At 35.2% G+C, this 27928-nt stretch overlaps 1 protein-coding gene across 10 annotated transcripts in view; it reads left to right on the forward strand.

Annotated features, from left to right (window-relative positions):
* Positions 1 to 1106: 1106 nt before the first annotated feature.
* CSNK1G3 (casein kinase 1 gamma 3) overlaps positions 1107 to 27928 on the forward strand; it is a 103204-nt gene continuing 76382 nt past the window's right edge. For 5 of the 10 annotated variants that reach the window (XM_045838012.1, XM_045838014.1, XM_045838017.1 and 2 more), the window contains exon 1: positions 1108 to 1508. The gene's annotated coding sequence lies outside the window, so the exon portion shown is untranslated. Of the gene's footprint in view, positions 1509 to 16460; positions 16557 to 27928 lie in introns of all 10 variants that reach the window. The other 5 variants (XM_045838008.1, XM_045838011.1, XM_045838010.1 and 2 more) reach the window with 3 other exon arrangements.

Here is a 27928-nt window from a genome sequence, read left to right on the forward strand (position 1 = left end):
GTGGTTTTGTCTCTCAGAACTCCAGGAGGTTCATTTGAAAAACTGAGGTAATAACTATGCATTATACAGGATGTGCTGGTGATCTATACCAAATTTTTATTATAAAATCATAAGCATGTAATTCTGTAACATAATATCACACTCAAGCACATCATAGACATTTTATTTGAAATGTTCAAATTACTGACCATTTCATGGAGATGTTCATGTACCCTACCAACTACACTCAATGTGTTACTTCTGCCGGATCCTGTATATTTTGCTTTTTTTCTTTCTTGTTGGGGTTAACCCTTTGTCTTCCTGTGTCCAGAAGAGCTCCCATTTTTCTAGGGACTTTGTATGTCTGAGGCTGGGGCAAAGCCACAGCCCCCAAGACCGGCCAGAGCCTCACTCCTCCCTGCCTTGGGAGTCAGCACTGTGCCCTGGCCCCACAGCACTCTTTGGTGTGTCTGTGTGTCTCCCTTCCTTGTTCCCTCTTTCTAGTCCCTCCTCATGTACACCTGCAGCACAAACATAAAGCTCTTACTCTTTCTGTTTCAGTCTTACCTGCATGCTTGATTTGTCTGTCTGATTTGAATAGTTCAGAGGATTATCTCAGCTCTCAAATGGAGTAGTGGAATACCTGTAATAGCACTGGGGTTACCAAAAAAACGTGGGAGAATTTGAGCCAGTAATGTCATTCCCTTAGACCACGTCCTAAATCTTTTGGCACTTGGAGGGCTGTACTAGGGCACCGCCTCGGTACCCTTATTTGACACAATAAAACCCTTAGGATCTTTGCTCACTAGAGCCACAAAATTTGTAATAGTTTTCTGGGGCTATGGATGTTTTCCTTCCAGCTCTCCCCACAGACCTCGACAAGACTCGTAACTAGAGAAACACGATCACCCCACCATCTCCCCACGTATCCCTCCTCCTAAGAAGGTAGGCAGGAGAGTGGTTTGTTCTTTATACTCCTTGCTAGCCAATGAGCGTGCTGCCTTTCTTCCGGTCGGCCAGCCAACCAATCCGATCAAGCTGGTGTAATCTTCGGCTCCACTCGGCTCTTTTCGCTGTTGCGGGCAGCGTGGGCCCACCGCCGCCGCCAGAGAGACGCTTTCCTTTTTTTATTTTTTTTTCCTTGTGTTCACTTCCGGGTCCGGTGCCGATCCGGATGCCTGAGGCAGAAGGATGTTTGACCTCCGGATAAGTGAGGCGCTGCTGTGCATTCATTCCCGTTTGCATCGGTGGCGACAGCAGTGGCCCGGGCGGCGACTCTTCAGCCAGAGGCGGCGGTAGGAGGCACCAGCAGTAGTGAAGGGACCCAGTCCCAGTCAAGCTGCGTTACCTTTCTCTCTGGTTCCTTACCCCCTACCTCGCTTGCTCCCTCCCTGCGTGGCTCGCTTCCCTCCTTCGACCGCCCTGCGGTGTGATGTGCCGCCACCACTGCCCCTCCGCTGCTGACTGACTGAGCGGGGGCGTCGCCAGCGCCCCAGACCGACCCTGCTGCTCGAGACCCAGCCTCTGAGGTAAAGCCCCCTACGTGTTGGCGCTGGGCCGTGTGGCCCGGCGGCATGCTCTTGGTGGCCGAGGCTCTTTTCTTCCCGGGTGGGGCTGGGAGGGCTGGGGTCCGGGGCTGGTGGGGTGCGGCGGGGGGGGGGGGCGGCCGTTCGGCGGGCGGGTGGGGGCCTTGAGGAGGGGTGGGTGAGGACCGGAGCGGGAGGTGCTGAGGCGCACGCACTCGGGAGGGGGCCGCAGCCAGGAGGTGAGGGCTAGGAGGGCTCTGTAGGCTGGGAGGGGGCCAGGGGCATCAGGGCCCGCTGCAGAAGTTTCCCGAGTGGTGTGCGGCCAGTGGGTACTGGAGGGATGTGGGGAGCAAGGAAAAGGCAGGGACTTCGTTTGGGAGGGTTTTTGAGGTCGGGAGTGTAGTTTCCAGCACTCCTTGATTGTGTCCAGACAATTACCTTCGGAGTGGGGGTTTTGGGTAGGAGGGACGAGGGAATCGGTCTGCTGGAAGGAGGTGTCAGGGGCCAGCTTTCATTACAGGGGTAAACTTCCCATTGGGGCGTTTGTTTTAAGGCAAGGGACGGGAATTTACCTATTTGGTAAAGCTTCTGACTTATCTCAAAACTTAACCAAGGCATTAGTCAGAGTAACAAAATTACTCTGATGGTTACTGTTACGGTGCTGGTTTGTTTATCCCACTTGCAGGGGAAGTGACACAGAAGCGCCGGTTCTTTTGGTCCACAGCCCCCACATTACTTTTCTGCAGGGCGGGTGATGGACATGTGTGTGTTCTGGTGGGGTGGGGGTAGTCAGGCCTGTGTTATGATCATTCTAGTTCTCTCAAGGAAGGAGGAAAAGTTAATGGGGGGGGGGGCGGAGAGAGAGTGTGTGTCTGCGTGGGAGATGGCTACTGTTGCTACACAGTGCGAATTAGTTTTAACTGTTGTAGTGAGTACCAAGGCTGGTCGGTAAGTGACCTGGTTTTTAACCTTTTGTTTTAGAACATCGACTTGAATTGGAAAAATGTAAACCTGATTTTTAATAACCTAAGAAAATAACTCAGTATTTCTTTTGGTTTTGCAATCCTTATGATATGAATAACATTTGCCCACAAATAGTAAAATATGTTGGATTATAAATTGGAATATTTTTTAAAATTAAAAAATCTGACTTTTAAAGCCATATACATATATTCGAAGAATGTTTGCTTTTCCTATAAAGAAATATATTGTGGAAGAAAAATATCACAAAAATTATAACAACGATTTAAAATTAGAAAGAGCTGAGGCCAGTTTTGAAGAAAACATTTTCCACTAAAAATCAGATCTGGTTTGTGACATTCTTAGGAGCATTTAGGAGGGGTTTGAATGGAGAGATGTGCTTAGTGTATTTGATAACTATTCCTAAACTTTGACCCAACCGTATTCTGAGCTAAGATAAAGTATAGTTATATTTTGTATACATTAGCCTCTATAGTTGCACAAAAGATGAAAACTGTGTTTATGGGCATTGGAAGAAATTATCAAGTCAATTGATTGGCTTTGACATGGATTCTTAGTAGAGTGTGTAGACACTTTTTGCTTTTAGGAAGTTTGCATTTCTGGGTATGCATCAGATATAAAAACTTATTAGAATGGGGATAGATTAATTTAATTTTATTTTTTTAAAGATTTTCTTTATTTATTTTTAGAGAGGGAAGGGAGGGAGAAAGAGAGAGAAACATCAATGTGTGGTTGCTGGGGGCCATGGCCTGCAACCCAGGCATGTGCCCTGACTGGGAATCGAACCTGCAATGCTTTGGTTCGCAGCCTGCGCTCAGTCCACTGAGCTATACCAGCCAGGGCAGGGGATAGGTTAATTTTAATGTTGATATGTATGAAACTTTTGGGGGGGCTTTTGGAAAGTGATTATCTTTACTGATGATTTATTGTGCTGATTGACCTCTTCTGCAATAATGAACTTAAAAATTAATGCATTGTGATAGTTATTAATGTTTTCATCATTTGTCTGCAAGCATTAACTATTAAAAAAATCTTTAATACATGAAAGTTTTGTATTTCTTCAAATAAACAGACTGGGATTAGAATCAAGGTAGTGTAGTTCAACCTGGACCTTTAATATGTACATGAGAGTTTTACTATGTGTGGTGAGGCTGGAAGAGTAGGTAGAATATGAAGATGAATGAGACCCAGTAGTTGCCTTCAAGGGAAAAGCAGACTTGCACAGATATAATTGCAACACAAAACTCCTGTGAGTTTATTGAGTGTGTGTGTGTGAGTGTGTTTTACTAATTTTTGACTGGGGAATTATGAGTGAGTTTATACCTGGTAACACTCCCTTTGGGTCTTATCATATTTTAATAGGCAAAATGGAGGCTGTGTGTACATGGGGGTAGCAGTCTAGGGGAAGGGAACAGCCTGAACACAGGCATGTGGGTTGGGTATTATGTGGCTTATTCAGCTGGACATAAGGTTGCTGTGCCAGGAGCTCTTTGTGGGAGAGGAAGCTCTGAAGTAGGTGGAGATCAGTCCAGGAAAGTCCAGAATGCCTTGTATTTAAAAATGAGTCAGTTTGAGGTATGAAGGTCCAAGTGTATAGCTTCTGTGGTGATAGAGAGTAGGTAAGGCAAATAAGGATAGTAAAATGAAGGAAATAAATTATAGCAGAATAGTCAACTCCTTATCATTCACACTAATGGAGGAAAACACAAAAGTATAAAAACTAAAACAGTTCATACATTGCTTGCCATATTTCTTTACTTGCATTTGAATATGGGTGTGTCTGGTAATCTGGTAATTGATTTTATAAGATAGAAATCCAGACTGTAAAAATGTGACTCAGGAATAAATGGAAAGCTGTAGTCCCTTGACTTCTCTGTGTCCCCTCTGTGATCCCCTCCATGCTGTGACTGGGCCATTATTCTGGTGTAGTTTATTGGTTCAACTTTTTTCAGAATAGAACAGGTGGTTGTTTAGTTTCAAAGGGCTTGCCAAAAGGGTTTATCTAACTAAATAGAGAGCATGCTAAAATACTAAAAAACAAAACAAAATGCAGTTCATTTGATAGTTACATTACTGTTAAAACATTTGAAGGTGAGATTTACTATGGATGAAGTAAAATGTAACGAGTCTACATACAAAGAGAATTGACTATAATAGTGAGACGATAAAATGAGAAACTTCCACAGTTCCAGACAAATAGGGTATAAGGCTTTTTGGTCATCTTAAATACCACATAACCCTAAAATAATTTAACCCCAAACTTATTTTCATAAGAGTGCTTGCAAGAATATCATCCTCCCAAACACTGGTGTTGAAGTACATGTAGAATCACGTTACTGGGAAGTTTGTTTGATGGTTTTTGCTATTTTCCTCTTAGTCTTCAAAGGAACTTACATTATAACTGTATTTGTGTTATTTTGAACAGTAACAACAATACCTGTTACAGTGTATTAAGTATTTACTTTGTATAGGAACTGTAAATGCTACTGTTCAGACAACTCTATGAGTTAGGTGGTATAATCCTTCACTTTGACCACAGGAAACAGTCTTCTAGAGCAACCAGTTTTATAACTTGGAGTAGTACAGTACATATTTAAATTAGGTTTTCATTTCTGGCTTCAAAGTCTGAAACTACCAGTGATAATCTGTTTTTCTAATCATCTTCATCTTTGTCTTTTCTCAAGCAGTTAGCACTTAGTGGTATTGATTGGTATTGTTAATATGTGTCTGGATATTGGGTCTTCAAGATGTAATTTCTTTGGAAGCAGCATTTTGGGGGTATTTGAAGTTCTCTAATTGTAGAGACTTTGTAGGAGCAGACAGTATGGTTATAGTAACCTAAGCTACTTCAGAGTATCACCTTTGTGCTGATCTGCAGGACAGAACTGTACTGGGGATTCTTAAAGTGTAGAAATAAAGTGTGTATTATCCATTAATATAGATACCATCCATTAATATGGAGAGCCTCTGAACTGCTCAAAAATATGGAATGAGAGAGATATATGGGACAGATATGTTTCAGAAACATAGTGGAGGCTGCTGTTCAGCTATGTTTCCTCCAGCTCCCTTTTCAATGCTGAGATTTAGAAATCATAAATGTTTGTGTTCCCTCCCATTGTGGGACCTTAGGAAGGTGTGTAGTGATTTGTTCTTGAACTATAGTGATTGCCCTGACTGGGTGGCTCAGTTGTTTGGAGTATTTTCCTGATACACCAAAATTGTGGGTTTGATCACGGTTCAGGGCACATACAGGATTCAACCAGTGAATTAATTCATAGATAAGTGAAAAAACAAACCTTTCTCTCAAATCAATACATAAAAATTAAAAAAATACTATCTTAAGTAATTGGTTATATTTTCTTACACCACTCCCTGCTCATTAGATATTGAAAATAATTCTTAACAATGGACTTGAATCATTCATGTATTTAGTATAAGACTCTATACATTTTGTTCATTTTCATTACTAATAATATATCACAGTTAATTTAATTTAATGAAAATCCATAGCTAAGTTATGTCCACATCTGGCTAAATCACATCCACATTTTTTATAGCTTTCACTGGAATTAGGTAAAATCTCATAATAGGTACTTTCCTTAAACTTCTAATGCTTTTTTTCTATAGTGAGGTAATATCAGACTTAACTGTATTCAGAATCATTACATTTATTTAGCTGAGTTGTGTTGAACTACTTTCTATACTATGAGGGCACTGTTCTCTCTGGTGTATAGCCATCTCAAGAGCAATTCAACAAAAACACATATACACAGAAAACCCAACAATTTTTAAAAATTAAATAAAGGGAGAGAGTTATTTTGTGATTATGTTCTTCATCAGGATTGAGAAAATTCATATAAAGTGCCAAGGTGTGATACCTGGCATATAGATAGGCACTGTATAAATCTTAGAAGCAGATTCAGAAGTTGCTGATATACATGAGTTGTTACAGGGTTGATCGTTGGGTAAAATAAGCAAAGACTTTTAGGAACAGCCTTTTACAGATGAATCTCTTTTAACTCATCTCTGCTTAACTCACTCAGAAGATTAAGAGATTCTTTTCACTCATTTACTGCTTGATGCTCATGCTATGTCATTGAATAGCAGTAGACCACCCTATAGTTTGTTCTTGAACTTTTATGCCAACCAGTTATTTTATACTTACTAAGAATTTGTGTTTCTACCCAACAAATTGTTAATGGCAGTTGTACTTGATGTTGAAATTACATAGTTTAATGTAACATTATTCAGTGAACTGTGAAGGCAGAAAAGGTGTTTGTATGAGAACCAGTGGTCACTTTGAAAACAGGTGAGTAGCTAAATTAACAGTTGAAATAGGTGGAGGTGAAATAACTTTAAACAATTAGGGGAAAAAACCCATAAAAATCTAAAAAAGTTCTTCAATAAGATTACTTTTAAATGTTTGTGAGATGTCTTTTTGTGTTTAGAAACAAATTGGAAATCATAGGTGATGAACTATGGATGAGGTTTTTAGAAAAAGGCAAAATAGAACTACAGTCCATATGTCTTTACTTAAAGAAAAGGTTGTGGCCTTGCATTAAACGATTGTCTTGTGAATGTATGTTTTTATGTTTTAGTTTCAATAAAATTTTTAAGGTATGTAGATTTTTAAATGATTCCCATTTTTAACTTAAGAGCTGTTGGTTAATAAAAATATATTAAAGATAATAATTGTTTCTAAAACATCCAGTCTGTACTTTCTTTTAAAGATTTACTTAAAGCATCCTCTTTTTTATTTTTTTTTAATCCTCACGAGGTTATGTCTATTGATTTTAGAGAGAAAGGAATGGGGGGAGAGAGAGAGACAGACAGACAGTCGGGGACGCATGCGCGCGCGCGCACACACACACACACACACACACAGATTGATCAGTTGTCTTCTGTTCATGCCCGACCCTATAGACAGTCTTTCCACCATAGGGTGACTTGTTCAGTTACCTTGTCACATGATCAATCTGTGGCTCTCATGTATTTCTTGATATGGTTCCTCATCTGATTTCACATGCTGTCTTTCAGCTTTTTATAGCACCAGGGTTGGAGAAAAGCTGTTTTATAATTCCAGTGTCTCCCCAACTTGAGTAGGGACTGCTGGAGTGAATTGGTAGAGGAAATGGTCCCTTTGAAGAGGAAATGCCATACTCTTGATGTGTTCTAGGAGTACTTGTGCTTGTTGCAAAGCATGTTGGTCTAACAGCTAATAGTAGCAATCCTCCTTGTCTGACTACCTGGCTCAGCCCAAGTTGAAAGGAGAACTTGTAGATGTAAGAGAAGGAGGTCCAGGTTGGAGAAAGAAAGGTAGATGGTATATACTATATTTATCTCTAATGTGGTATCACCACATTTCAATACCTACTGCAATGGAAATCTGAAGTATGGAAGTGGGGCTAGTTTTTCAGATCTTTGGTTTGCCTCTCTGATTTTCTTGACTTGGCTCTTCCCAGTGTGTTGGATTCATCCTCAGGCTGATAGCAAGATCATATCTAGACATGCATTGGCCAGGAAATCTTTTTGCATAAGCCTACCAGCATCCTTTTCCCTTCATGTTTTAGTGACCAGAATTAGATTACGTACACTTCCTAATCAGCTATAATAAGGGGAAAGTAGTTATCATAGTTGGTTTTTACTAATTACGATGTATCTTCTCCAGTTGGGGATGGCATACATTTCCCTGAATTACATAGTGGAGGGAGGCTATTTAAAAAATGATGGGAAGGAAAAATATGGGGGAAGTGGATGTTTGAGAGACAATCAATAGTTGACCACTACTTCTGTTTGCTTTAGAATGAGAATAAATAATGCATACAAGTGCACTTTGAACTTTAAAGCTTTGTACAAATGTAACAGATGAAAGATTAGAAAGCTGCTTCTATGTTACTATCTTAAATATATACCCAGGTATGAATATTTTAGGAGCTAAAAACACTAATTTTCTTAATGACTAACTTTGAATTAATAAAATCCATTTTCTAAGTTCTAAGATTATACATGTTTTCCATGGAACTCATAAAGCTATTTTAACTTTAAATTAAAAATTTGTATCTGTAAATTCATTTAAATTTTTTGAGTTGCTACCCTCCCTCTTCACCAAAAATTGCCCACATGTTTGATTTTATTAGATTTTTTTATCATATCTAGAACCAAATAAGTGCATGAGGAAATGGGAGTTTGTCAAGCAGAGGAAGAGTTTATTTTGAATCATGGAATCCCAGTCAAATAGGAAGGAAAGTAAGGTTTTTATATATCTTGGGAGCAGCAAAAAGGAAGGAAGGAAGGAAGGAAGGAAGGAAGGAAGAAAGGAAGGAAGGAAGGAAAGAAGGAAGGAAGGAAGGAAGGAAGGAAGGAAGGAAGGAAGGAAGGAATGGTGAGAGAATGGGGAGGCAGGGAATCACAGAATTTTAGAATTGAGAATTCATAGGAAAGTAGATCTCTCATATACTAATTGCTAGAGCCTGGCTTGCTCTTTCTGACCAGGAGGTGGGAAACCTTGAAAATGTATTGTTTACTGTGCTCTCTTGTTTAGGATCATGGGCTAGTTCTTTAAATCAGTCAGCCAGTTACCTTTAGTGCAGATATCTGTGTTCTCAGGCAATGTAAAATTGTAGCTAGATTGTTTATTTATTTGTTAAAGTAAAACAAGTAAATAGACAAGCCTTTTAATCTTCTAAGCAGTCAACATCACCACCACCACCACCACCATACACACACACAAAGTAACCTCAAACATGGCTTGCTTAAATGAAAATGAAGAAACAGAGTGAGTGCTTGAAACAACATATACATTTTTATTTTCATAAAAGTTGTTATTGAAAAGATTTCTCTGATTTCAGTGTCTGTAAAAGAGTATATGTGTGTGTATATACATATAATATGGAGATATATATACATGCAATAAATATATAGAATTAATTACTGTAATTTTAATTCTTGTAGTTGTTGCAATTATTGTTCTAAAAATGCAGAGTAAATTCATCCACCCCCGGAAGGATATTTTTGTTAATGACAGTTGTTTGTAAATAGTGAGATTTGGGATGATTTTTACTTTTATACTTTTTGTACTTCTCTGTATTGTTGGGATTTTCAGGTATCATCATGTATTATTTTTACCATTGGGAAAAATAGTATTTTTTTTTTTAGGATAGAAAGTGGAATCCTGGAATGTTGGATGTTTTCTACCAATTCAGATTTTAACATATAGCTGTGCTGTCTTGTATATTACCTTGAATAAAATGTGCCTCAAATACACTGATACTTTGTCTTTATTTTTAAAGTTGGGCTTATTAAAATATTTACCTTAGAATTTAAAGTTCAAGTTGGCCATTTGATATCTTTTCATCCAAATGTACTTTATAAAGGTGGTGGAGTTCTGAATATTTTGTAATTATCTATTTTTTAAACTTGTTTGTTTTTGACTTGAGGTAGTGTACTTGGCAGTGTATAAGAGTATGATATATTAGAGTCAAAGTTATAGTCAGAGTTTCCCTTAGTAAAAAGGGAAGTGAAAATTGTTTTTCCCTTACACCCAGTCTGTGTTATGTTTATTTTCTATTTCTGTGGAATATTTATTTTTATATTCTAATAACGAATACTTTCATATGGCAGGCAAATATAGTAGGTAATGTAATCAGGAGAGAAGAGAGAAAATTCCCAGCATTCCACTAATCTTATGGTGTGCAAATACATGGCTATAAGGCCTTTTCATAAAATCCTAATTTGACATGCAAAAATAGCCTAGCATTGTTTTAGAAGTGAAACTAGTAGGTATCAGTTGTTGGTAACATTGAAACAAACAATAAACTAGTGTTTGTAGATGTATATTTTCATTAAGATATTGCTTATTTTCTTTTATTCCAGGGATCTGAAAACAATATGAACAAAATAGAAAAATAGAAATAACTCTTAAGGATGTAGATTCTTATAATGTCAATTTTCATTTAAATTTGGTAGATTATTTACTGAATCCTTTTTCTGTTATGTGAGTGTGAGGGCATATTGTGGCTAATTTTGAAATATATTTGAGATTCTGAAAATTTTTGTAGTTAATCAAATATCAAAATGTAGCCAGCTTTTAAAAATCATTCTTTTGAGTATTTTCTCATAACTTCTTGAAAGTTTATGCCTGGAATGCATATTGTGTACTTACTGTGTGTGGTCTGTTCTTCATCTAAATACCCTACTAATGAAGGTTGTCTTTTGAAAACTGACTGAAAAATAAAATCCTGAACATTGGGAATGAGATAATTAAATAAACTAAAATATATTTTATTATATGCACTTGTATAAAAATTTCCAATTGAAAATTAATATTCTTTTTCTGTGATAGAATAAATGAGAGAAGAAAAATGGACAATTTTAAATATAACTTTTGCAGTCCTTCTTGTAGGGATGGGATTGCTACCACTTACTAAAACGTAAGAAAAAAAGGGTTTATGGAAAAGGTAGCTTATGCTGTCAGGGATTCTCAGTCCTGATATCACATTAATATTTGTTTCCTGAGGAAGTTAAAAAATGATAGCTATTGGGATTCTACCCATGTTAATTTATATTTGAATTTGGGGATTCAAATATAATGGGCAATAATGATATATATTAGGATTTTCACAGGTGCTTTCAGGGTTGAAAATGACTGATTTCTTCTTCTCTTCATACATATCTCTTAGCTCTTTTTCGAAAGGTGACTTTCTTTTACTTCCTTGTTCTCTCTTCAATTAGGAATGAGGGTGTCTTGAAGGTAGGACAAGAAATGCCTAAAAATTATTTGCAAGAAGATCAGGTTAATGAACTGATTTTTCTTCATAGTTTCATACCCAGAATCCTTAGTAAGGTCATTATATTCATTGTTCATTAGCAGTTTTTGATAAGCATAGCACCAAAATTAGAAGATTTTTGATGTTTGGAACATTTGTTAAAGGGAAATTTATTAAGAATAAATTAAGACATTAATTCAGATGGCCCTGAAAATCTTAAGAAACCAAAGTGATAAGAACAATTATATTTAAAGAAATTAAGCTATAAGAAGGCAAGAATTATTGTTATTTGAAAGTTTTTAGTTTTAGGTTATAGTTATCATATACACAGTATCATTGAGTTGTATTTTTCATGTAACATAAGGACGGAAAGGGCCTTAATGGTTTTTTAGTTTAACTATACTTTTACTGCTTTATTCTCTTTCTACCATTGTTGACAAGGAATTATGTCTGTTTTTCTCCTCAGTGGAAATGTTGTGTATAGTGTACCTAGTCAGTGAATGTTTACATATTAATGCACTATGGTACTAGAGTTTTATGGTTATTGTATTTTGTCACTCATGACAAGTCCGGGTCATTTTTGTGACTCATTTGATGTTATTTCATAGGTCAGGAATACCTTTACTAGTTAGAGCATTTTTCTGGTTAGGAAATAAGAACAAGCCATTTTATGAGTTCAATATGTTAAATTTTATTCAATGAACATTTTTTTGCATGGTGGTAAAATTGGATTTTTCAGTTCTATTAAATTTCAAGGGTTATATTTCTGCAAACTGCCTTTAGTAGGAGATTTTTATTGTAGACAAATTTGAGTGGTTATAGTTTAGAGGATATGTTATATGTGAACCCTATGGAAGACTTTTAGAAGTACTGAATATTTTGAATTCACCAAAGTATCACAATAAAGTCAGTACCATGACAAAGAGGTTACCAGGAACATTTGGCACATACCATTAGTAATGGAGTAATGGGTATTATTTTACAGGGCCATAATTCCTTATCAACAATTCTAACATTGAAAATGCTCTGAAAACCAATTTTTTTGGTGCAAATTGACTTTTCCACAATGCCTGTTGTGAAATCCTGTGTCTTTACTTCATATATTTGTAGGTTTCACTGCAGAAACAGCAAATATGTGATTATGCTGTCTTGTCCCAGACTTCTTTGTGCCATCTCTGCCTTCTTCAGGGGTTTTAAAAAAATATATGGTGTATGCACATTGTATCACCTGTGAAACCTTTAAAATTCTGAGCTCCAAAAACATGTTTTACTGCAAGAACTTTGGAAAAGGAACTGTAGAACACATTAATTTGCTTCTACTCCTTGTGTCTTGATGGAAACTACTCAGCATCTTACTCCTCCAAGATGGGATTTCAGAAAAATGCTGGTAAATTTCTTTTGCTTTTTTTCCCTTATAAATATATACATAACAAAAGGCACTTTATTTTAATGTGTTTGTTTCTTTAATAGCTTTTGAAAGCTTTTCTGTTTCTTTTGACACCAAGTTGTTTACCTTGGTACTTTTGTGCCCCACTGTGGTCACAGAAGTATTGTATAATTAGGAAGCTTGAGGTGGCATATGTTTTGGGTGACTTTGGCATAGCTGAGTATTCATCACACACACTCTTTACTCCTTTGGGTTATATAATTTTACCTCTGTACATGATAACTTCATGCCAAAGAACCTGCAGCCTGCCCTCTTTTTACATATCTTGGCTTCCTTTTTCATAACAGAAAGAAGCAAGGGTGTGGTTCAGTGCTTCTGTTTTAGTTTTCTTAAACTTCTTCAGTTTGTTTTTAACACTTCACTGCAAAAATCTTTATACTTACTCAGTTTCCCTCCCCATCCTTTTCTTATCTTTATCATTCATCCTCCTTTAAAATAATATTCCTCAAGAAGAGAAGTTCATAACATGGTGTTCTCTATCAGGAAAGTGTCTTGCTTATTGAAAAGGTGATAGAAATAAATCTTACTATTGGGCAGTGATTATTGTACTGCTTGTGGAGCTATAATGTTCTGTGTATGTGGTCTTTGCTTTCTTTCTATCCTTAAACACTGAAGGGTGATACAGTGATAAAGGGTGATAAAGCTCAAAAAGGGTGAGCTTTTTGAGCTGTGATCCTAAAGTAAGGTTTAGAACTTGTATTATTAGGTTATGTACGCTTAATCTGTGCTCTGAAAGCACTGTAATTCTCTTGTAGTATGTATCACACTTTATGTTATTGTTTAAGTTATATGATGTCAGGGTTTGTGATTGTCATCTTTGCCATTTGTATTTACTGTGTTTGGCACTGAATAGGCCTCTAATGATTACTTGTTTGTTGAATGTGTGGATTAATAATTTTATTACTTTTTTATCAGGGAGAATTTTAACATGGAACAATTTTGATTAAATTCTTCTGGGGTACCATGTTCACCCAAAGCAATTTAGTTTGTAGCATCACAGTTGTATGAGACAAATCTCAAACAAATAAATTGATCCTAATTTAAATAAAATAACAAACACAAGCATCAGACATAGTTACCTAGGCTTAAAAGTAAAGGAATAGTTACATAAAGTTTTTTTTTTAAATGTCAGAAGTTGAAACTAAATTCATGCATGGGATAGCCAGACAATTTAGTTAAAGCAAGCATTCCATGTTTTGAGAATTTAAGTTAATTATGATTTTACTGTAAGACATTTTTAAAGTTTTTCTTTTTAAATTTTCACACACTAAAGCACTATCTCTACAATCAAGATATAAAACAATTCCATCACTCCAAAATACTCCCCCATGCTGTCCCTTTGTAGTCAACCCCTTCTCCTATTCCCAGTCCTTAGCAACCACTGATCTGTTCTCTGTCCTATAATTTTGCCTTTTCCAGAATATCATATAAATTAATTAATGTGGTATGTGGCCTTTTGAATCTAGCTTCTTCCACTTCACACAATGCATTTAAGATTCATACATGTTGTAGTGTATATCAGTAGTTTTTTTTTGCTGCTGAGCAGTATTCCAATATATGGATGTACCTGAGCATGTTTATTCATTTGCTGGTTGAAACATTGTTTCTAGTTTTTGGTGATTAATAAACAAGGCTGCCACAAGCACATTTGTGTGCAGTTTTTTTTGTGTGTGTGAATTTTAAGTGTTCATTTCTCTTGGGTAAGTTTGTAGGGTTGCAGTTTCTGGGTCATATGGCAAGTGTATGTTTAACTTTATAAGAAACTGGCAAACTGTTTTCCAAAGCAGCTGTGCCCTTTTGCATTCCCATCAGCTATGTAGAAGAATTCCAGTAACATTGTAGAAGAATTCAGCTACATTGAATGTCTTTTTAGTAATTAGTTTGTTAGTTTGATTGCACATGAGAATAATATTAATTCTGAACACAATGTTTTTATTGCTGGAGATTTTTCAGATAGAGATAGTGGTTTAGGGGATCCTCACTTTTCAGTGAAAGCAGTCTTCAGTAAATTTTGGAAGTATTATTTCTCGCCTTGGTAGTGCAACCCAGATTGCTATCTATCTATCATCTATCTATCTATCTATCTATCTATCTATCTATCTATCTATCATCTATCATCTCTCTTTCTATCTCTCTCTCTAATCTATCTATCTATCATCTATTATCTCTCTTTCTGTCTCTCTATATCTATCTATATCTATCTATCTAGATAGATAGATATAGATATAGATAGATAGATATAGATATCTAGACCTTTAACCCTGGTGCTCATTTTGGGCATTAAATTCCTTTGAACAAATTCTGTGTGTCTGTCTCAGGCTACAGCACTTAATTTGGGAAGGACTCTCTTGGTTTAGATCAGGCAGGAAAAATTCCTTCCTCTGGAGAGCTTGTTTCTATCACTTGTTTCATGTTTCATTCCAGAATTTTGTAGAAGTCAACTTGGTTATTTATGATTTACTGTCAGTTACACTATTAAGTCCTTCAGTGATGAGAGTTGAAAATATTAATGTTATAATTAAAATTCCCAAATGTTAATAGCCTTAAATGAACCTTTTAAATTTGTGATCTTTGCCTGCACTAGGTGGTTACTTGTAATTATTTATTTTTATAAATTAGGAAATTAGCGCTGTACTTAAGAAAGAATGTGACTTAAATAAGTACTATGTGTGAAACAGTGACTTTTCTGAGATACTTTCTCATTTATCTGGCATTATCATGGAATAGCATGTTAGATAAATTAGAAGATTGAATTTGTACCAAAATATTTTCTTACTGTTTAAGTGATAAACTTTACAAGTTAGTACTGTTTTCTTAGTGTTTTCTAAACACAGTCTTTTCTTGATGGTTCGGGGCTCATTCTGAACATCAGTGATAAAGTGCTGTTGTGCATGGAGATGTCTGTGAATTTATTGAGTTACATAAGGTCATCTTCTTTGTTTTCTGTCAAATTTTTACTACTAACCTCAAGTTTTTCATTTTAAGTTTGATTTCTAGTATAAACTTAACTAGAGTTACTTTAAAATTAAAGTGGAGTTTAGGAGCTCTTATTGTTTAATGAACAGAAGGTGCATTTTGTGACCTCCTTTAGTACATTTTTTTCTTCTAGCTCATAGCTGTGTTTGGAGAGCTGAAATTACAGAATAAATGACCTTTGATTTGTGAGGTATTATTCCACTTCTTGTACTATTTCTTAGAGCTATGAATTGCTTGTCTGCCCATACCTTTTTCTTTCCTTTATTTGAAAAAGGGGTGATCATATAAATTAACATTCTTCAAGTTCCAAGAGGTAGTTCATTTGTTCATTCATTCATTTGCTCATTTATTCACCAAATTTTAACCAATGTTTGTTTGTGCTGTGCATTATAAAAGATAATGGGGAGACAGAGTTGAATAAAATATGCTCCCTGACCTTGAGGACATAAGATTTAAAAATGGGCTATTTTAAGAGTAACAGCATTTCCCTGTCTTTCCTATAAATTGGTAGTGAGATATAGAGGTTTGTCAAATTCAATTTCATTTTTTTTCTTCCATCAAGAAGATCAAAGGTTGTCTTTCTTTTGGTGGTATTAGCAGCAATTGAGGATCCTTGCCTAGTTCCATTAATTCATTAGGCATTGCATAATGATTATATTTGAATTCCATAATTTCTTATTAGATAGAACGTATTTAAAGAGAACATACCCCTTATCAGAGTTGATCCTCATTATTCCCAAATTCCTTATTTGCAAATTGTCTACCTGCTAAAATTTATATTCCTAGTGCTTTCCCAGTCATTCACAGAAAGACATGTGCATGCACAGAATGGCAAAAACTTGAGTTACCTGATGTGTACATTCCCAGCTGAAGTCAAACAAGGTAATGAAGCTTTACCTTCTTGTTTTACTTTTGGGGCCTATTTAGCTCTTTTTAGGGGTCATTTTGCTGTTTAAAATGGCCCCCAGACATAGTCCTGAAGTTCTGTTCAGTGTTCCTAAACTCAAGGAGGCTGTGATGTACTTTATGGAGAATATACATGTGTTAGATGAGCTTAGTTCAGGCATGTGTTACAGTGCTGTTGGATGTAAGTTGAATGTTAATTATTCAGCAATATATATTAACTAAGGTGTCTTTAAACAGAAATACACATTAAAATAAGGTTCTATAATGATTAGCATGTGAAAATGTGACCATAGGCTTACAGAATCCTAACTCTGTATTTTTCCTAAGAGCAATGGCTCAGTGTTGGCTATTTAAGTGTTTGCAACAACTTTATGGAATGTAATTACTGCGAATCAACTGTTTTTAGTTTTGCTGAGGTCAGAAGAATATCTTTTTTTTAATTGATATAAAAATATTCTACAGAAAGCTGCAGTCATGGAAGTAGTCATTAAGAGGCTTGGTGAGACCTTTTCTGGGGCAAGTTTATTGCTCCATCTCCAGCACCTTGGACTATGTCTGGTACAGAGTAAATACTTGGTATTTGTTGAATGAAAATAATTGCCCCCAAAGGAACATGACTTTCCTTTGTGGCTTGGAGTTTAAATTTAATATTATTTCTGTGGGTGGGGTTTGTAATCAAGTTTATGTTTATAGATAGTGAGATGACCTGCTCATAGAGATTGATATGGTGAATATTTCAGTGATATAAATTTAGTATGGCCTTTACTTGATTTTTGATTCCAATACTTAAAGGGCAGGAGATGAGGGTGATCTATGGTTTCCTTGGTGTACATACTATAATAAATGATTAGGGGGCTAGACATTTTAAAATTAAGCAGTCCTTTCAGTTATTGAGACTTCATTAGCTATGGAAAGGAGTATTATCAATGGGAGTATAAATTTACCTGTGAAATTAAAAAGAGGAGGCACAAAAGACATTTTGAGGACCTATGAAATGATCATATCTTAATTACTGAAGAACAGTCATACCTGGCTAATTAGAAAATTTATTATACTTCTAGTAATATTTACATATATTAAGAAAATTTAGATCTTAATAAAAGTTCTAATTTCAAAATGGATATAGTATTACTGATTATAATAATATAGTATGTTTTGACAATTCTATGCTAAATTTCTTTCAAACTTAGAAATATGTTTTGACCACAACTCATGGAAATAAATTTACCACAACCTATAGAAATGTTTTTTACATGGTGACCCGGTAGTACATATACATTCATATAAAAAACCAAAAGAAAATCTCATAAAACAAAAGTGTTCATATTACATATGTGCACTCCATTTTCTTTTCTATTTGAAACTATTTCATTGGACAAAACTGCTGCTTGGGACTTATTAAATTGGTTTAATGACCCACTAATGGGTTATGATCCACAGTTTGGAGAACACTGCTCTAATTGGATTGGTGATAATTTTTAAAGGCTACAGTACCCTGGATCTTAATAGGACTATATAAGGGACATCACTCAGATGTCCCATCAGTCAGATTTCAAAAATGTAAAGTGTTGTAATGATAGTTACTCAATATTTTTGAGACAAAATAAGATTCTGTAATATGTAATTAGAGAAATTGATCTCCATTTTTGACATTACAGTTAATGATTTAACTTTTTAAAAATAAGTGTTTAGTCTTTTCTTAGACAACCACAGTTGAGCTCATGCCAGAACCAGTAACTGGGACATTTGCTGCTAATAGAAGCATGTGATGTAACAGCTAGCCATCACATCACAAATATCCTTACTCATTTAAATTTAGGAGAATCCTACAGACCTGTATTATAATGTAATTTTTATAGAGACTGAATAGGTATTTGAAGGTATTTGAAACAGTGAAGGGGTCATTTCATGTACTAAATCTGGACTTTTTCATTTAAGATAAAGCAGTGAGAAATCAGTGCTTTGGCAAGTAACATGAAGAAAATTAATTTAAAATTTTTCATTCTTTGTAATTTTGTATTTTCAAAGAACACTGAATAACATGCTGAACATGAAAAGATATCTACAGAAACTTTTAATACTTAATGTTACAGGTACACAGAACAATTCTATTTTTATTGCAGCAATAGTTTAGAAGCTAGGTATATATTAATATATATATATTTAAATTTAGAACTGTTCATTAGTATTGACTTGAAAGCTTTAACTAGCTCTCAAGAGCCAGTTAGAACAGTGGTTTTTGAAGAGTTAGAACATACTATACTGATATGTTCTTAGACTACTTACTCTGTTTCATATAGTTGCAACCTAAAGGAGATCATTTGGCTCTGTAATATCCTAAATTATTTGGCCATGCAGATTAGGAAATCTGATTTTCTATTTTCTGTTTTGAAGATTCATCAGTAATCATCAAATTAGAAGTATGCCAGTGGCCTACATTTCTACTCTTATAATCAGATTATGTCTAATGTTTTTTTGTATTTAGCAGCTTATTTTTATCTTTATTAGTGGATGTTACTACAGCAAAATTATAATTGTTTATGAAAGCAAAGTAGTTCACTGATTATTCATATTTGTTCATGTATTCTGAGGGATAATTTAAAAATGCATCTTTTAAATAAATTTAGTCTTTTTAATATATACTTTAATGTCAGTATGCAGAGAATAATTATAGACTCAAACATAATTTATAAATGTTTTGCTACCATTTATGTACATTCATGTAGCTTTATGCACATTAACTAAATGTACGTCCATTCTTTTTGTAGACAGTTTAAGGTTTCAGTTAATTGGTAGTATGTCTTATAAAAAGTCAACTTTCCTTAAGCCATATAAATTATTTTACTGTGTTATAAGAAATTATAAGCCAGGCATGAAACTTTCTTTTCTATGAAACTTTCTTTTCTCAGTAGTTTTTATTTCTGTGGATGCCTGATTTTTAAGTTTTCAAGGTATATTTTTTTCTTTCTCATAAGGTAGGAATTTAAAACTTCTGAGAGGAATTTGTAGTTGTTATTGTTGACTGCATCTTTAGGTGTAATACAATGCCAGGATTATCATGGGCTTTTTAGTAATTGGTGTAATTTTCATGGACACTGAATCTTGTATCTACTTCTTTTTCTGTTTTTTTGCTTGACTTCTAGAAGACAGAAAATAAATTTGTTTTAAGTGCAGGTACTGAACATCATGGTATTCATTTTGTAAGTTAGTATTACATAGTTTTTTTTTCTAACATTATTTTACTTCCTAATTTCCATACTTAAAACTTTTCTCAGTCTTTTGGTAGTGTGTGTGCCTATTATAAACAGCCCTAAATACTTTTCTATAACAAGGTTGGCTTTTAAATAAAGTGCAGATGTTATTTCATTTTTAGAATAGATTGTTTTTAAGCATGTGTATAAAGTAATTCAGTGAGAAAATAACAATATGCTTTTCAGTAGTTCATACCTATTTTAAGGATCATATAATATTTTGACAATTTGTTGAAAGCTAAGGATTTTTCTCTTAAGAAAATGCTCAGGAGGTCCATGGATTTCAGGGTAAGAACTCTACAGTTGTCTTCAATATTGGTGACTTTATTTTCTTTCAGAGCAAGGCAAATCAAAACAAATCAAGACAAAAACTATGATTTGTAAAGTTACTTAATACTTTAATATTCAATCATTTGAAATATTCTTTTTTTTCCACATTTTTTATTGTTGTTCAAGTACAGTTGTCTCCATTGGGTGTACCAGCCTACATTCCCACCCACAGTACACGAAGGTTCCCTTTCCTCTGCATCCTTGCCAACACTTCTTTGTTGATTTGTTGATGATAGTCATTCTGACAGGTGTGAAGTGATATCTCATTGTGGTTTTAATTTGCATTTTTTGATGATTAGTTATGTCAAGCATTTTCCCATGTTCTCCCATTCGGTGGGTTGTCTTTTTATTTTGTAGATGGTTTACTTTGCTGTACTCCAGCCATCCCCACTTCGCACTGAAGTATTCTTATTAAGGTTTCAAAGCATTTTTAAAAAATTATTTTAGGATAAAATGATCAGTTTGTTGATAGGACCAATATTTTATTAAATTAAGGCACATACACAATCAAGTATTAAAATAATACAAAAATATGTACAAGTCTCTTGCCTCATATCTCCAGTCTTTGAACTTTTTAATAGATAAAACCACTTTTTTGCCCTGGCTGGCATAGCTCAGTGGATTGAGTGCGGGCTGCGAACCAAAGTGTCGCAGGTTCGATTCCCAGCCAGGGCACATGCCTGGGTTGCAGGCCACAGCCCCCAGCAACCACACATTGATGTTCCTCTCTCTCTCTCCCTTTCTCCCTCCCTTCCCTCTCTAAAAGTAAATAAATAAAATTTTTAAAACAAACAAACAAAAAAACCCCCACTTTTTTTTCCTTGGAAGAACAATCTAAAGTCTGTTATCAGGCCATAAAAGGAGAAAAGAACATTCCTTTAGGATCATTTAATCAGGATCCTGGATAGAAAAAAATCTGATGTTAAAAGGAATGATCATTTTGATATTTTTCAGTAAGGAGTACTCTGAAGCCAGAAAGGAATTTATTAATTATTCATAAACTTTAATAGTTAACTTTATAGATTATGAACTTTGCCATGCCTAGTTCTTTCTCTGAGTTTGAAGATGTTTAAAACCACTTTTAGTTATTTTAGTATTAAATGCTTCAGTGGTGATTACCTAAGGCTTTGCCCCATTCAACTTACAGGCCCACCAAAACTGTTAACAGTGGCTTTTCCATATGAATGGCTTGGCACAGGCTTCAGACCTTCCTAAACCTGCTCAAACAAGCAACAGCAGAGCCCAGCCCTTGTACTTCTTGCTAACTGGCCTCCGGCCCAGCTCTAGCAGCAGCCATCTGTAGATCGCTTTATGGCTTATGCCAAGTGGCCCCAGACAGAACACAGATAGTGGTTAACCTGGGCCTGTACCACCTGGGAAACCCCAGAGTCTGTACTCAGTGGACAGTTACAGATCATGTCAGAGTACCACCATCCAACCATTTCCACAAGCCACAGAGAGAGAGGTAGTTGATGGCCAGTGGTCATAGCAGTCCTACCAGCTGACTGGCCTGGGTAAATCCTTCCCATTGACCTGCTGACAGCAATCAAGACTCAACTACAAGAGGAAGGAGTACTCAGCCCACACAGAGGGAGCACCTAGCTTGGGTGATAGGGGAGGCTGTGCCACTGGACACCTACTTACAGGACACCTGCTACATTAGGCCACACTACCAAGATAGGAGTTCAAATCAACTCTACCTAACACATAGAAATAAACACAGGGAGACTGACAAAATGAAGAGACAAAAAAATATGGCCCAAATGAAGTAACAGAACAAAACTCCAGGAAAAAAAACTGAACAAAATGGAGATTAGCAATCTATCGGATTCAGAGTGCAAGGATGCTCAAGGAACTCAGTGGGTACACACAGCATGAAATTATCCAATCAGAAATGAAGGATGCAGTAATTGAAATATGAATAATTTACAGGCAATCAACAGTGGAGTGGATGAAGCTGAGAATAAAATCAATCATTTGGAACATAAAGAAGTAAAAGACATCCAATCAAAACAGGAAGAAGAAAAAAGAATCCTAAAAAAAGAGGATAGTGCAAGGAGCCTCTAGGACAACTTCAAGAGGTCCAACATTTGCCTTATAGGGATGCCAGAAGGAGAAGAGAAAGAGCAAGAAATTGAAAGCCTATTTGAAAAAATAGTGAAAGAAAACTTCCCTAATTTGGTGAAGGAAATCGACATTCAAGTCCACGAGGCACAGAGAGACTCAAGCAAGATGAACGCAAAGAGGACCACACCAAGAAACATCATAACTAAAATGCCAGAGGTTAAAGATAAAGAGAATATCTTAAAAGCAGCAAGAGAAAAGCAGATAGTTACCCACAGAGGAGCTCCTAAAGACTGTCAGTTGATTTTGCAAAAGAAACTTTGCAGGCTAGAAAGGATTGGCGAGAAGTATTCAAAATGATGAAAAGCAACAACCTACAATCAAGATTACCCAGCAAAGCTATCTTTTGGAATTGAAGGGCAGATAAAGTGTTTCACAGACAAGGTAAAGAAAAAAGACTTCATCCACTGAACCATTATTATATGAAATATTAAAGGGACTTATTTGAGAAAAAGAAGATCAAAACTATAAACATTAAAATTATGATAGATATATAACTACCAACAATTGAATCTAAAAAACAAACTCAGCAAACAAGCAGAACAGAAACAGAATCATAGATATGGAGAACATTTGGATGGTTGCCAGCTGGGAGAGGGGCTTAGGGGAATGGTGGAAAAGATGAAGGGATTAAGAAGTATGAATTGGAAGTTATAGAATAGTCAAGGGGATGTTAAGAAAAGTATAGGACATGGAGTTGCTAAAGAACTTACATGCATGACCCATGGACATGAACATATGTGAGGAGTTGCTAGAGGGAGTGGGTATGCTGGGTGAAAGGGATTAAAGGGGGGAAATTTGGGACCACTGTAATAGCATAATCAATAAAATATAATAAAAATAAGAAACTTTCTCCTCTATTTTCTCCTAGTAGTTGCGGTTTCAGGTATCACCTTTAAGTCTTTAACCCATTACAGGTTAATTACTGTGAGTGATGTAAGATAGGTGTCCATTTTCACTCTTTTGCATATGGATATGTAGTTTTCCATACATCATTTATTGAAGAGAAATAAATGATGTCCTTTTTCTATTGTGTGTTCTGGATTCTCCATTAGCTGACCATATATGCATGGATTTATTTCTGGGATCTCTATTCTGTTCCTTCGATCTATGTATTTGTTTTTATGGCAATAACATACTGTTTTGATCATTATAGTTATGTGATATAGATAGAAATCAGGAAGTGTGATACTTTCATCTTTGTTCTTTTTTTCTCAAAATTGCTTTAGATATTTGGAGTATTTAGTGGTGCTATACAAATCTTGGGATTTTTTTTATTTCTTTGAAAAAAGCCATCAGAATTTTGTTAAGGATTCCAGTGAATTTGTAGATCACTTTGGGTAGTATAGATATTTTAACAATATTAATTCTTTAAGTTCCAAGAACATGGGATATCTTGCAATGTGTTTGCATCTTCTTTACTTTCTTTAATTATTGTCTACAGTTTTCAGTGTACAGGTCTTTTATCTCCTTGATTAAATTTACTCCTAAGTATTTTATTCTTTTTGATACTATTGCAAATGGTATTACTTTTATAATTTCTCTTTCATTGAATGCATTGTTAGTAATGTTAACTAAAAAAAGGTTTATCCTGCAATAAAGAATAAAAATCATTTATTTGAGCAAATCAGAAGTAAAAGAGAAGATATTATAACATACCACATAAATACAACGGATTATAAGAGACTACTCTGAGTAGTTATATGCCAACAAATCAAGTAATCTGGAGGAAAAAAGTGAAGTCCTAGAAACATACAGTGTGTACAGACTGAATCAGGAAGAAACAGAAAATCTGAATAGGCCTACAATTACTAAGGACATTGAATTAGTAATAAAAAGTATCTGAACACATAAAAGCCCAGGACCAAATGGCTTTAGTGGTGAATTTTTATCAAGCATTTAAAGAATTAACACTAATGCTTCTTGAATTATTTGAAAAAAGTTGAAGAGGAGGGAACACTCCTAAACTCATTTCATGAGGCCAGCATTACCCTAATACCAAAGCCATACAAGGGCACTACAGGAAAAGAATATTACAGTCCAATATTCCTGATGTCAATAGGTGTAAAAATCCTAAACCAAATACTAGCAAACTGAATTTAGAGGAATATTTAATTATCATATACTGTGATCAAGTGGGATTTATCCTTGCTGTGCAAGGGTGGTTCAGCATACAAAAAAAAAAATCAGTGTGATACACCATCTTAACTTAATGAAGAATAAAATTTGTATGATCATCTTAATAGGTCCAGAAAAAGCATTTGACAAAATTCAACATCTTTTCATGATAAATCTGTCAATGTATTTGCTATAGAACGAATGAACCTTAAACAATAGTCACCTATGACAATCCCACAGCTAACACACTCAATGGTAAAAAAGTTGAAAGCTTTTCCTGTAAAATCAGGAATGAGACAAGGATTCCCACTCTTTCCACTTCCATCATAGTCTTCATCCTAATACTGAGAGTTCTAGCCAGTTCAGTTAGGCAAGAAAAATAAACAAAAGGTATCCAAACTGGAAAGGAAGAACTAAAATAGTCCTTGTGGATGCATTAAGTTTTAATTCTATACCTAAGAGTAATGAGATTTTTAAGAAATCCTTACCAGAGGATCTGATTTTTATTGATTAGAGAGAGAGAGAGGGGGAGAGAGAGAGAGATTACTTGCCTCCTCTACGCACCCCAACTGGAAATCAAACCTGTAACCTTTGGTGCATGGGACAGTGCTCCAACCAACTGAGCCACCTGTCTAGGCCAAGAGAAACGAGATTTTTAACTCACATACTCTTTTTTTCAATTCTGTCTTTAAATGTTTGGCTAGTTACTACATTTACTTCATCAGCTGCTTACCTTTGAAACTTTTTACATTATCTCTCTATTTTGTACTTTGTAAGTACAGATGGTCTTATCCCTATTCTTCCTTCTATCTCTTCTCCCTTTATCACCTGCGTGTCTGTCAGTTGTAGTTTTATTTTAACACTGTCAAGGTTATTCTCTTCTGTAATATTTATCTTGCATTTTTATTGGGTAGAACAGATTCTAAAAGCTGAAAATCAATGAACTGTCCTTACACTATTAGGACTTGTAGTAGAACCAAGTAGTATTCTTCTGCTACTTTTCTTTGATTAACACTCTGGGCTTTTTTATTTTTCTCTAGCTCAGGAAATTTTTTTTGGAAAATTTATTTTCCTCAATTTTCTTTGCCCTCCCTATTAATTTCAATTATTTGTTAGAAGTTGGAGGTTTTGAATGACTTCTTTCTTTTATCCTTTATTTTTTTCCTTTGTATTTTTGTATTACATATTAGAATTGTTGCCCCACTTTGTTTTTGGCTATCCCATTTAATGTAGCATTATTTTTTTTACCCTGTGCATATATTATTGTTCTCAAAAGCCTCTGAAAAGCTAAGTGTCTTTATTTTTTATTTTCTTTTGAATTTTGAATGCCTGCTTCCTTGATATTATTATTATTTTTGGTATTTTTCTTTCATACTATTAGCTTCACAAATCCAGTGATTTTTTTAAAAATTGAATTTACTGGAGTGACACTGATTATCAAAATTATACAGGTTTCAGGTACACAATTCTACAACACATGAAATGTACACTGTATTGTGTATTCACTACCCCAAGTCAAATCTCCATCCATCACCATTTATCCCCCCAGGACCTCCTTCATCTCCTCCCCAGCAATCACCACGCTGTAGTCTGTGTCCATGAGTTCTTTCTCTCTTTGTTTATTTTTTACCAAATCTCTCTCCTGCCCTGCAGATGTCAACTTGCTCTCTATGAGTCTATCTTTATTTTGCTTGTTAGTTCATTTTGTTCATTAGATTCCACTTATGAGTAAAATCATAATGGTACTTGTCTTTCTCTGACTGGCTTTCTTCACTTAGCATAATGCTCTCCAGGTCAATCCATGCTGTTGCAAAGGGTAAAATTTCCTTCTTTTTAACAGACAAGTAGTGTTTCATTGTGTAGTTGTACCATAGCTGTTTTATCCACTCATTGACTAAGGGACACTTGGGCTGCTTCCATATCTTAGCTATTGTAAATAACAATGCAGTGAACACATGGGTGCATATATTCCTTCGAATTTCTTCAGATAAATTCCCAGAAGTGGAATCACTGGGTCATAGGCAGTTCCATTTTTAATTGTTTGAGGTAACTGTATACTGCTTTCCACAGTGGGTGTACCAGCCTACATTCCCACCCACAGTACACGAAGGTTCCCTTTCCTCTGCATCCTTGCCAACACTTCTTTGTTGATTTGTTGATGATAGTCATTCTGACAGGTGTGAAGTGATATCTCATTGTGGTTTTAATTTGCATTTTTTGATGATTAGTTATGTCAAGCATTTTCCCATGTTCTCCCATTCAGTGGGTTGTCTTTTTATTTTGTAGATGGTTTACTTTGCTGTTCGAAAACTTTTTGTTTGATGTAGTCCCATTTGTTCATTTATTTTTGTTCTTCTTGCCCAAGGAGATAATCATAAAAAATATTGCCGTAAGAAATGTCTGACATTTTACTACCCATGTTGTTTAGGATTTTTATGGTTTTGAGACTAACATTGAAGTCTTTAATCCATTTTGAGTTTATTCTTGTGTATGGTGGAGGAAGGTGGTCTGTTTTCATTTTTTTTTGCACATATATTTGTCTGATATTCCCAACACCATTTATTGAATAGAATATCTTTACTTCATTGTATGTTTTTGCCTCCTTTGTCAAATATTAACTTACTGTAAAGGCATGGGTTTATTTCTGGGTTCTCTGTTCTGTTCCATTGATCTGTATGTCTGCTTTTATGCCAGTACCATGCTGTTTTGATTACTATGCCCTTGTAGTATAGTTTGATATCAAGTAGCATGATTCTTCCTATTTTGTTCTTCTCTCTCAAGATTGCTGTGGATATTTGGGGTCTTTTGTGGTTGCATATAAATTTTTGGAATATTTGTTCTAGCTCTGTGATAGGAATTGCATTGAATCTATAGATAGCTTTGGTTAGTATGGACATTGTGATAGTGTTAATACTTCCTATCCGTGAACATAGTATATGTTTCCACTTATACGTATCTTCTTCAACTTTTTTCTTCAGTGTCTTATACTTTTCTGAGGTTGTCTTTTATATCCTTGGTTAATTTATTCCAAGGTACTTTATTTTTTTTTGAAGCAATTGTGGATGAGATTGTTTTTCTTAGTTTCTTTTCTGATAGTTCATTATTGGTGTATAAAAATGCAGTTCATTTCTGGACATTTATTTTTTATCCTGCTACTTTACTGAATCTTTCAGTTCTGGTAGTTTTTTTTTGGTGGAATTTTTAGGGTTCTATATATACAGTATTATGTCATCTGCAAATAATGACAGTTTTACTTCTTCCTTTCCAGTTTAAATGCCTTTTATTTCTTCTTGTGTGGTTGAAAAGTTGCATTTATTTTTCAAGCCCAATTTCAGTGTTACATTAATAATTAATTTTTTTGATAGATAGCAAGAATGATTTTTGTATTATGAGTTCTGAGCACCATTCCCCTGTACAGCTGGTGGGTAATAAATATTTGAATAAATGAAGATCAAATGGGAATATATATTTGAAAATGACTTTGAAAATTAAGTGTATGAACAATGAATATATGGAGATATTTTC

Source organism: Phyllostomus hastatus, unplaced genomic scaffold, assembly GCF_019186645.2.
Source record: "Phyllostomus hastatus isolate PE091 unplaced genomic scaffold, TTU_PhHast_1.1 phas_contig_254, whole genome shotgun sequence".
NCBI classification, from domain to species: domain Eukaryota; kingdom Metazoa; phylum Chordata; class Mammalia; order Chiroptera; family Phyllostomidae; genus Phyllostomus; species Phyllostomus hastatus.